Genomic DNA, 12,895 nt, shown 5'->3' on the forward strand with positions numbered 1-12,895 from the left:
ATGATTCCTTTAAGCAAGGAAGTTAAATGAAGTAAAGATAAGAAATATCAGGGTGCATGGGTGGCAGAGTCAGTTAAGTGACGAACTCTTGGTTTCAGCTAGGGTCCTGATCTCAGGGTCATAAGATCAAGCCCTGTGTCAGGCTCTGTGCTCAGCCCGGTGTCTGCCTGAGATTCTCTCTGCCTTTCCCTCTGCCCCTCCTGTGCGCGCTCTCTCTAAAATAAATAGATAAATCTTAAAAATAAGAAATATCAATTACTTAACACTACAAATATCTTGGAAAGTTTTACCAAATCAATAAAGATCTGTGTTTCAGGAACTGAGTTGTTTTAGCTGATTTTTTAGAATACCAAATTCAGGAGCAAAGGAACTGGGCTATTACTAGGATAACAAGATCCCTAAAATTACAACCCAGTATATAAAAACTGATGCTTCCTTTAACCAAAAGTATTATTTGTGCTCCTTAATTCCCTTCACAATCTTATCAAATTCCATCACATCCCATCCACACCCCTCTGCCTCTCTTTATATCAACAAACTGGACAATCCCTGGTTTTTTGTTTGTTTTGGTTTAGTCTTTCAAGAAAATCTTTTACCATCTCTACCATTTTAATTGCTTCACCTGAGTTACTACATTTCCTTTACATTGTTTTTAGACAGTGACCAAGAGAAATGAGCTATCATTTTGTAGGATGACATCAGCTATGTTTCCAATATGTTTCTATGATGCTCATTATTTTGTAGACTTTTTGGACCATCAGTAACAAATCAATGTCTTCCAGTAATGTTTAGATCAGAGGATGACATGCTATGGCATACACACAAAGATGATGCATGAATGACCTTCGTGTACAGGCAGGCCACCTAATATCCCTGTTTTCCTGCAACTTAAGAGTAGGTGCTACCACCAGGTATTTATCCCGAAGATGCAAATGTAGTGATTCAAAGGGGCATCTGCATCCCAATGTTTATAGCAGCAATGTCCACAATAGCCAAACTATGGAAATAGCTCAGATGTCCATTGAAAGATGAATGGATAAAGATGTGTGTGTGTGTGTGTGTGTGTGTACACTAAGTGAAATAAGTCATCAGAGAAAGACAATTATCAAACAATCTCACTCATATATGGAATTTAAGAAACAAAACAAAGGATCATAAGGGAAGGGAGGGAAAATAAAACAAGATGAAATCAGAGAGGGAAACAAACCATAAGAGACTCTTAATCATAGGAAACAAATTGAGGGTTGCTGGAGGGGAGAAGAGTGGGAGAGATGGGGTAACTGAGTGATGGACATCAAGGCAGGCACGTGATATTAATAATGAGTACTGGGTGTTATATAAGACTGATGAATCACTGATCTCTACCTCTGAAACTAATAATGCATTATATGTTAATTAACTGAATTTAAATTTAAAAAACAAAAAACAAAGTTCTCGAATGGGGGAAAAAAGATAAGAGTAGGTACTAATCCCACTATTAAAAGGTTGGAAATTGGCCTACAATTACCCTTAGGCTAACTTCTAAACTGATGACTCTGAGTCATTAGATATATGTCTAGTACTATGCTGGACAACCTAAAGGCTGTTTTCAACATAAACCAGCACTCGAACTGATTAATATTCCAGCACTATCTGGAGGAAGGTATAATCTAATTAGAGCAAGATTATCAAACTTGAAACAAAACAAACCATAAACAGCAATTAACAAGTGGTAAATTAGATTCAGGGAAAACAGAAGCCACGCCAATATTTTTGAGCATCCCTAAATCCTCAGATAAAAATACAAACCCCAAACCAACAGACAACATTTACAAAAAACTGGCTGACAAGGAATCTCCATGAGTTTCCCCCAGATAGCAGGTGGAGACAAATCACCAATAACCACAGGACCTGTGTCATATGAGAGGAAGCAAAAGGAAACAGAGTATCTGTCAGATCTGAGAATAGAGACACTGAAAATAGCAATTTTGAGTACAAAAGCTCTAACTCAAAGGGTTTCTCCTTTCAAATAATGATTTAGTATAGGAGGTCCATGGTGAACTCTGAAGAAGCTGGAGCAATCTAGTCTCTATGAACTAGTTGGAACAATCTAGCTTCTATTGAGCACAATTGGTACAATGAAGATAAAGGAAAGAGAATACTCAGATAAAACCAAGGAAGGGAGCAAAGCCTAGAAATTTCAGAAAGCAAATGCCACACTTCTGAAGAGTGCCCTAAAACAATAGCAGAAGAAGCTCTGTAAGAAAAGCCATTCTAAACCACAAAAATGTAAACAACAGAAAATGATTAGGTCAATCCCATGAAGTTATTATAAGGAAAGAAAAAAGAAAAAAAAGAAGATACAGAATAACATCCTAATAATGAAACCACACCAAGAACACACACCCATAAAATAGGTGAAAATTGTAACCTACTATTTTAGAATGAGCTAAAAAACATTACAAAAATGACTCAAGACATGAAAGAACAACATAAACCAAATTTCAAAAAACTCAGGTTTAGGTTAACAGAACTCAGGAAAACATCAGAAATAGGGGGGAAAAAAGTTTCAGAAATGAAGACTAAGCCTGAATGAACTTGAGAGAAAACACATACAACATATATCCACTGAACATTTATCCAAATGAAGGGATAAAAGAGAAGGCAACGGGCGCCTGAGTGGCTCAGTTGGTTAAGCGACTGCCTTCGGCTCAGGTCATGATCCTGGAGTCCCAGGATCAAGTCCCGCATCGGGCTCCCTGCTCGGCAGGGCGTCTGCTTCTCCCTCTGACCCTTCCCCCTCTCCTGCTCTCTCTCTCTCATTCTCTCTCTCAAATAAATAAATAAAATCTTAAAAAAAAAGAGAGAGAGAAGGCAACAACTAATGAAGCAATAAAAATTCAACATTCAAGTAAAAGAAGTCTTTAAAGACCACTACCATAAAAAAATAGTAAAAGCTATAATGCAAGAAATGCCCTTGAAAATTAAGTTTTTTGAAACTGCTGACTGAAAAAGCATGACGTACACCTAATACCAACCCAGAAAGCCAACATCAAACTTTTCCAAGGCAACACTATATGCCAGAAGAAAATGGAGTAATATATTTAAGATACTCAAGAAAATATAAATGAAGTGTTTTATATTCAGTAAAATTGCTCTTGAACACATAGAAGGCACAGATAACTGTTACCAAAATGCTGGAAATCAGGAAATACTGCTCCTACGAGCCTTCCAAAAGAACCTAGAGAATAAGTGTTAGATAACCAAAAAGAACCTACCTAAGAACTAACAGCAAGCAATAATATGATCTACTTGTTGGTAAAGATTGGGCGCCTGGGTGGCTCAGTTGTTAAGCGTCTGCCTTTGGCTCAGGTCATGATCCCAGGGTCCTGGGACTGAGCCCTGCCTCAGGCTCCCTGCTCAGCAGGAAGCCTGCTTCTGCCTCTCCCACTCCCCCTGCTTGTGTTCCTGCTCTCACTGTCTCTCTAATAAATAAATACAATCCTAAAAAAAAAAAAGATTAAATGAGAAGTACATGGAAGAGAGTATAAATAATGGCTAAATGTATGCAAAGTTGTTAATAATAAAATATTTTTTAAAATAGGAGATGGAAGTTTATGGAAAGCACAAGCAAAAAAAAAACTTAACTGTTTTCAGTAATCACTTTGGTCACTGTGACAGTACAACTATTGTTACTCAGACTGCTGTAAGATGGAAGAAAGGAGTAAATAATTATGTGACATTCTACTTCTATCATCTGCTTTATGTCCTTGAGAACCACAACTCTTAGTATAGAAGAAGAGACATAACAAAAAAACTTGTTAGTTCTGATTTGAACTGGAGGTATCGATATAAATTCATGAAGTATTTTTACCTTTTAAAACAAAAAATATAATATTCTATCACAAGTAATAGAATATCTCATCATACCAATATTCCCACAGATAACTATATATTCTGGAAAAAAATATAAAAAACAACTACGTGGGGGCACCTGGGTGGCACAGTCGGTTAAGCATCTGACTCTAGGTTTCAGCTTAGGTCATGATCTCAGGGCTGTGAGACTGAGCCCCGTGTCAGACTCTATGCTCAGCACAGTCTGCTTAGACTCTCTCTCCCTCTCCCTGTGCCTCTCCCCCAAGTGCTCGTGCATGCTCACTCTCTCTCTCTCTGAAATAAATAAATCTTAGAGGTGCCTGGGTGGTTCAGTCCTTTAACCATCTGCCTTCAGCTCAGGTAATGATCCCAGGATCCTAGGATCGAGCCTCATATCAGGCTCTCCGCTCAACGGGGAGTCTGCTTCTCCCTCTCCCTCTGCCCTTCTCCCCTGCTCATGTGCTCTCTCACACATGCACTCTCTCTTAAATAAAATCTTAAAATAAATAAATCGTAAAAAAACAAAAACAAAAACCAACTACCTGAAGGCACCTGAGAGCAACCAAAAGTAGGCAGAATCTGGATAGGAGACAACATTTAGAAAAAGGGATTAGAACTGGGTGTTTTTACAGCTTTTGCCTGAAGAAAGGTCCCTATTCTGAGTAGCATGGAGCAGCTTGAACTTGGATCAAAATATGCAGTCTTACTGGCTTGAAAGACCAGAGTTTAGAACTACTGCACCAGCCGGAAAGGGAGAGGGCATATGCTGGAAATCAACTGCAAAAACAAGAGTTCCATATTCTGCATATTAACTCTACCCATGTCTATGGCTGATCATTAATATATACATGGGTGAAACACTCTAAGCAGTCCAAATACTTAAACAATTGAGCAGAGTAGTCAGCCACCATCCTCTGTGAGGAGAAATAGTTTGGAGTTTAGTCCAGCCAAGTTAATTGTTTTCTAATAATACAAATAATAACCAAAAAATCAACACTCTCCAAAAGAATATACCAAATCCCAGAGTCATTACAATGTGTTACTCACAACGTGAAGAATACAAAATTTCTAAACATTCTCAAAGAAAGAAAAAAATGTGACACATATTCAAAAGAAAAGACAATCAAAAGAGATCAACCATAAGTAACTCAGATATTGAAATTAGCAAAGATCTCAAAGCAGCTACTCTAAGTATGCTCAAGATGACAAAAGAGAATATACTTGCAATAAATGGACAAATTGGAAATTTCAGAAAAGAAATAAAAATATAAAAAAAGAACCATATGAAAATCCCATGACTGAAAAATTCACTCTCGAAAATAAAAAAATTCAGTGGATGGGCTTAACATCAAAATGGAGAAAGTACTGAAGACAGAGCTAAGAAAATTATTCAAACTAAAAAATACAGAGAAAAAAATATTGAAAAAGAGTAGTCTGGGGGCGCCTGGTGCTTCAGTCATTGGGCATCTGCCTTTGGCTGGTGTCACAACCTCAGGGTCCTAGGATCAAGCCCCGCATTGGGCTCCCTGCTCAACGGGGAGCCTGCTTCTCCCTCTCCTGCTTCCCCTGCTTGTGTTCCCTCCCTCACTGCCTCTCTCTCTGTTAAATAAGTAAAATCTTTAAAAAAAAAAAAAAAAAAAGTTGTCTGTTGGGACACTGTAGCAGTCAACATACATGTATTTGGAGTCACAGGAGAGAAAAATGGGCACAAAAAATATTTGAAGAATAGCCTGAAAAATTCTAAAATTTGGTTAAAGACATAAATTTACAGATTGAAGCAGCTCAATGATTCCTCCAAGCAGAAGTACAAAGAAAACCGTATCTAAGTACAATACGGTAACACCTCACACCTATTAGAATTGCTATTATTTAAAAGATAAAAAATAGGGTGTTGGCAAGGATGTGGAGAAAAGGGACCCCTTGGCCACTATTGGCGAGAATATATACTGATACAGCCACTATGGAAAACAGCATAGAGCAGGGTACCTGGCTGGCTCAGTTGGTGGAGCATGTGGTTCTAGGTTTCGGGGGCATGAGCTGGAGCCCCATGCTGGGTATAGAGATTACTTAAACAAACTTAAAAAAAAAAGCCAGTATGGACGTTCCTCAAAAATATCAAAAATACAATTACCATATGACCCAGCAATTCCACTTCTAGGTATTCATCCAAAGAAAATCAAACACTAATTCAAAAAGATATCTGCAGCCTATGTTCACTACAGCATTATTTACAATAGCCAAGAGATAGAAGCAACCTAAGTGACCATCAATGGAGGACTGGATAAAGAAAATGTGGTATACATATATACAAGGGAATATTAGCCATAAAAAAAGGAAGGAAATCTTGCCATTTGCAATAACATGGATGGACCCTGACAGCATTATACTAGGTGAAATAAGTCAAAGAAAGACAAAAGTTTGGGCGCCTGGGTGGCTCAGTTGGTTAAGCGACTGCCTTCGGCTCAGGTCATGATCCTGGAGTCCCGGGATCGAGTCCCGCATCAGGCTCCCTGCTCGGCAGGGAGTCTGCTTCTCCCTCTGACCCTCCTCCCCCTCATGTTCTCTGTCTCTCATTCTCTCTGTCTCAAATAAATAAATAAAATCTTTAAAAAAAAAAAAGAAAGACAAAAGTTTATGATCTCACTTATATGTGGAACCTTAAAAACAAACAAAAAACAAAACCCAAGCACACAGCCACAGAGAATAGATTAGTAGTTGCCAGAAGCAGGAGGGCTGGGGTGGGTGAAATGGTAAAAGAAGTCAAAAGATACAAACTTCCAGTTACAACATAAATAAGTGCTGGGATAACATAAATAAGTGACAGTATGGTGACTATAGTTAATAATACTATATTGCATACATGAAAACTGCTAAGACATTAAATCTTAAAAGTTCTCATCACAAGAAAAAAATTGTAACTGTGGTGACATATTCACTGGACTTACTGTGGTGATCATTTTGCAATATATACAAATATGGAATTATGTTGTACACATGAAACTAATATAATGTTACATGGCAATTATACATCAATAAAAAATTAATCCACTAAAAATTTTTTAAAAAGAAAAAAATTGGGGGGCACCCGAACAGCTCAGTTGGTGGAGTGTGCAATTCCTGATCTCAGGGTTGTGAGTTCAAGCCCCATGTTAGGTGTAGAGATTACTTAAAACTAAAATCTTTTTAGAGAAATACATAAAAAGAAAGAAAAAGAAAAAAATCTTGAAAGCCGCCAGAAAAAGAGAACATATTGTATATGTAAGGACAAAAAAGGATATAACTGACTACTATCTTGTTGTCAAAATTATTACAGGCCAGATTTAATCTCTGAAAATGTGAGACAGAACTATGGATTGAGGCACGTAAGGCACAGTGAGGAAATAGAAGGTATTAAAAGCAAGTCTACACACTAACTGAAGAGACCCTTAGCCCCCTTTCCATGCTCAATTCCAGACACTTAGTATCTAAACTTATACTCCACAGATAGGAAACTATATAATTTCTCCCTAGGAAAGCAGAGCATCTTAAGATATAAGACTTATAGATAGGAGGAATTGAAGACCTCGCAGAAAAATGACCCAGCCATGTCATCTTATGCAAAGCCTATTGGTCAATAACCCCTACCTACTCATACATAGCTTCCAAAAAGTGTTCAATGCCTAATGCATGTATATCAACAAAGCCCAACAGCACCACATATCTAAAGAAATACAAACAAAAAATTAAAAGAAGTCCATAAGAAATAAAGACAACCAAAGGAGCACCAAAAAAACTTCAAACAAAAATAAAACCATTACTAAATATCCTAATAGCAAACTATAAAAATGAAACATTTAGAGAACCATGACCAAAAAATGGGAAAAAAAAAAAAAACTGGAAAAAGAAAATATAATAGCTAAAATAAAAGGAAAAAAAAGAATGGATTCAAAGATAAAGTTGAAGAAATATTCTCAGAAAGAGACCAAAAAAAAAAAAAAGAGAAGAAAACTAGAATCAGTTCAAGAGGTCCTGGTCCAAATAATAAGAGTTCCAGAAAAAAAGAGTAAGAAAATCCAGGTGGGGAAATTATCAAAGAAATAATTCAAGAAAACTTTTCTTTTCTAGAACTGGAAAGCATGAGTTTCTGCATTGAAGGACATGCTTTTTTTTTTTTTTTTTTTTTAATTCAAGTTAACTATATGTCGGTTTCAGGACTGAAGGGCATACTTTTGACCAAGTATACTGGTTCAAGAAGACCCACACCAAGGCCCATCATAATAAAATATTTTAAATGACAGGGATTAAAAAGAAGATCCTAAAAGCTTTTAGGGAAGAATAAACAGGTTACTCACAAAGGATCAGGAATCAGAATGGTATTGGAATGTTCAGCAGTAACTTTGCAAGCTAGAAGGCAATGGAACAATACCTTCAAAGTTCTAATAAAACGATTTCCAACCTAGAATTCTATATGCAGACAACCAAGGGGAGGAGGAAAATATGCAAGGTCCCAAAAATGTAACTATTCATTTACCTTTCCTCAGGAAATAACGAGACAATCTGTTCCACCAAAGCAAAGGAATAAACCAAGAAAGAGAAAGAGATGGCATACAGAAAGCAGAGCTCAAACACAGGACAGACACAAAAGGAATTCCCATGATAGTCAAGAAAGGAGATTCCAAGATGACAGGCATCCAGTAGAAAGAGACAACAACTATCCTAAAGAAGAACAGAACAACAAAACTTCAGGGAGGATATCTAAAGAAAAATAAGAAAAAAATTAAGAAAAACTTCTATTTGAAAATAATGAGAGATTTGTACATCTCTGCTAGAAAGTATTAGATGCTTCCACTAAATACTTAAAAACTAAAGACATAACTCAACCATAAACTCCAGGGAAAACAAAGTTGTATATTTGTATGAATCCATTTATATGAAATGTTCAGAAGAGGCAAATCCATAGAGACAGATAACAGACAAATGGTTGCCAGGGTTAAAGTGTGGGGTAGGAGAGCAGGAGAATGGGATGTTGCTGCTAATGTGTATGGGGTTTCTTTTTGGGGTGATAAAAATATTCTGGAATTAGTGGTGATAGCTGCACAACTTAGTGATATACTAAAAACCCCTGAAATGTACGCTTTAAAATGGGTCAATTTTATGGCATATGAACTATATCTCAATACAAAAAGATTATAAAAGTTTCAAATTATTGAGGAGAAAGGAGCACGGAGGGGGTAAGAAAGCTTGATAAAACCTCGTACATAGGGCGGAGCAAGATGGGGGCAGAGTAGGAGACCGGGATTTCGTCTGGTCTCAGGAATTCAGCTGGATAGAGATCAAACCATTCTGAACACCTACGAACTCAACAGGAGATCGAAGAATATAGCAACAACACTGAACAGAAAAGGACCACTTTCTGGAAGGTAGGATGTGCGGAGAAGTGAATCAGAGGTGATACTTGGGAGGAGAGACAGCGGGGGAGGGGGCCTCCGTCAGCTGTTTCTGGAAAGTGACAGAGCCCCAGAGCACAAAAACAGAACTTTTAGAAGGCGGCTCCGCTGAGGGACGCCACTCCAGTGGCTAAGTAGGGGGTGGAACCCTCGCGGGACAGTGTGGTCTCAGAACCCTCGGGGTCACAGAAAGACTGGGGGTGCCTGAGTGCGGCAGAACTCCCAGGTATCAGAGCGGGGAAGCCGGCTGCAGAGACGGAGCTGAGGCGCGCAGGCTCTCAGCTCGGGGTTGCCATAAACTGTGATCCACGGCACAGTTGGGCCACTGCTCCTCCAGCAGGGACCCAACAAGCGGCAGATCCGGGGAGACTCCCCTTCCTCACCCGGGAGGAGCGGCGCGGGAGCACACCGCAGGGATCTGCTGGGTTTGGAGACTCCACATGGGGTCGTGCTCCAGAGATAGAAACACTCGGTCACCTACCAGGTGAGTACGGAGTACAGCCGGAGACCAGGGAGATGGGAGTGACTGACTGCTTTTCTCTGGGGGCTCACCAAGGAGTGGGGCCCCGAGTTCTCAGCTCCTCCAGGGCGGAGAGGGAGGCCGCCATTTTCACTCTTGTCCTCCAAAGCTGCACTGAAAGCTTGCAGGGAACAAAAGCTCCCAAGAGCATATCCCAGCAGATTACTTAGCCCAGACGCACAGGGGCAGGGCAATTCCGCCTCCAGCAAAGACATCTGGGAACCACAGCAACAGGCCCCTCCCTCAGAAGATCAGCAAGAATAGCCAGCCAAGACCAAGTTTACCAATCAATGAGAACGGCAGAACTCCAGAACTAGGGGAATACTGCACATAGAATCCATCGCTTTTTTTACCATGATTCTTTAGTCTTTCAAAGTTAATTTTTTTTTAAACTTTTTTTTTCTGAATTTTTCTTTTTCCCTTTTCAACCAACATCTTATCAATCCCTTTTTTAAAAAACACTTTTATTTTTCATTTTTAGAGTCATATTCTATCCCTTCATAGTAGTTACCCTTATTTTTGGCATATATATATATAAGTTGTTCTCTCTTTAAAATTTTGAGATACAGTTTCTTGTAACAAAAAATATACCCTAAATCTCTAGTGTATCCCTTTGTTCTAGTCTCCTGCCTGATCACATTCTCTCCCTTTTTTTTTTAAATCCTCCTCTTCTTTTTTCAAACAACTTCTTATCACAATTCCTGTTATAAAATTTTTTATAATTTTCATCTTTACAATCATATTCCATCACTTCATTGTATCAAACCTTATTTTTGTACATATATAAATTTTTCTTTAAAATTTTGGGAGGCACTTTCTTCTAACAGACCAAAATACGCCCAAAATCTAGTGTGTGGCACTGATCTATGCACCAGCCTGATCATATGTGATCATGTTCTGTTTTTTTGTTTTGTTCTGTTTTTGTTTTTACCTTTTTCTTTTTTTTCCTTTTTCTTTTTTCTTTCTTTCCCTTTCTTTTCCCCCGGTTTCAGGTCTTTTCTGATTTGTTTAGAGTATATTTTCTGGGGACGTTGTTACCCTGTTAGCATTTTGTTCTCTCATTCATCTATTCTCCTCTGGACAAAATGACAAGATGGAAAAAATCACCTCAACAAAAAGAACAAGGGGAAGTACTGACTGCCAGTGACCTACTCAATACGGACATTATTACGATGTCGGACCTAGAGTTCAGAATGATGATTTTAAAGACACTAGCTGGGCTTGAAAAAAGCATGGAAGTTATTAGAGAAACACTTTCTGGAGAAATAAAAGAACTACAATCTAACCAAGTTGAAATCAAAAAGGCTATTAACGAGGTGCAATCAAAAATGGGGGCACTAACTGCTAGGATAAATGAGGCAGAAGAGAGATTCAGTGATATAGAAGACCAATGATGGAAAATAAAGAAGCTGAGAAAAAGAGAGAAACAACTACTGGATCACGAGGGCAGAATTCAAGAGATAAGTGATACCATAAGACGAAACAACATTAGAATAATTGGGATCCCAGAAGAAGAAGAAAGAGAGAGAGGGGCAGAAGGTATATTGGAGCAAATTATAGCAAAGAACTTCCCTAATTTGGGGAAGGAAACAGGCATCAAAATCCAGGAGGCACAGAGAACCCCTCTCAAAATCAATAAAAACAGGTCAACACCCCAACATCTATTAGTAAAACTTACGAGTCTCAGAGACAAAGAGAAAATCCTGAAAGGAGCTCAGGAGAAGAGATATGTAACCTCAATGGTAGAAACATTAGACTGGCAAAAGACATAACCACAGAGACCTGGCAGGCCAGAAAGGACTGGCGTGATACATTCAGAGCACTAAACAACAAAAATATGCAGCCAAGAATACTATATCCAGCTAGGCTGTCATTGAAAATAGAAGGAGAGATAAAAAGCTTCCAGGACAAACAAAAACTAAAGGAATTTGAAAACACGAATCATCTCTACAAGAGATATTGAAAGGGGTCCTCTAAGCAAAGAGAGAGCCTAAAAGTAACATAGACCAGAAAGGATCACAGACAATATACAGTAACAGTCACCTTACAGGCAATATAATGTCACTAAATCTGTATCTTTCAATAGTTACCCTGAATGTAAATGGGCTAAATGCCCCAATCAAAACAAAGGCTATCAGACTGGATTTTAAAAAAGAAGACCCATCAATATGCCGTCTGCAAGAGACTCATTTTAGGCCCAAAGACACCCCCAGATTGAAAGTGAGGGGCTGGAAAACCATTTACCATGCTAATGGACACCAAAAGAAAGCTGGGGTGGCAATCCTTATATCAGACAAATTAGATTTTAAACCAAAGACTGTAATAAGAGGTGAGGAAGGACACAAATCCTACTTAAAGGGCCTATCCAACAAGAGGATCTAACAATTGTAAATATCTATGCCCCTAACATGGGAGCAGCCAATTATGTAAGACAATTAATAACAAAAGCAAAGAAACACATTGACAACAATACAAGAACAGTGGGGGACTTTAACACCCCCCTCATTGAAATGGACAGATCATCTAAGCAAAAGATCAACAAGGAAATAAAGACTTTAAATGACACACTGGACCAAATGGACTTCACAGACACATTCAGAACATTCCATCCCAAAGCAAAAGAATACACATTCTTCTCTAGTGCCCATGGAACATTCTGCAGAATCGATCACATCCTAGGTCACAAATCAGGTCTCAACCGGTACCAAAAGACTGGGATTATTCCCTGCATATTTTCAGACCACAGTGCTTTGAAACTAGAACTCAATCACAAGAGGAAAGTCAGAAGGAACTCAAATACATGGAGGCTAAAGAGCATTCTACTAAAGAATGAATGGGTCAACCAGGAAATTGAAGAATTTAAAAAATACATGGAAACCAATGAAAATGAAAACACAACTGTTCAAAATCTTTGGGATGCAGCAAAGGCAGTCCTAAGAGGAAAGTATATAGCAATACAAGCCTTTCTAAAGAAACAAGAAAAGTCTCAAAGTACACAACCTAACCCTACACCTAAAGGAACTAGAGAAAAAACAGCAAATAAAGCCTAAACCCAGCAGGAGAAGAGAAATAATAAAGATCAGAGCAGAAATCA

General features: G+C 38.4%; 1 protein-coding gene across 3 annotated transcripts in view; it reads right to left on the reverse strand.

Moving 5' to 3' along the window:
* The window catches only part of TLK1 (tousled like kinase 1), a 160,383-nt gene that overhangs the window by 85,616 nt on the left and 61,872 nt on the right, over positions 1–12,895 (reverse strand). The window lies entirely within an intron of this gene.

This window comes from Mirounga angustirostris, unplaced genomic scaffold (assembly GCF_029215605.1).
Source record: "Mirounga angustirostris isolate CCGP_5_RB_7025 unplaced genomic scaffold, mMirAng1.0.hap1 SCAF_3, whole genome shotgun sequence".
NCBI classification, from domain to species: Eukaryota; Metazoa; Chordata; class Mammalia; order Carnivora; family Phocidae; genus Mirounga; species Mirounga angustirostris.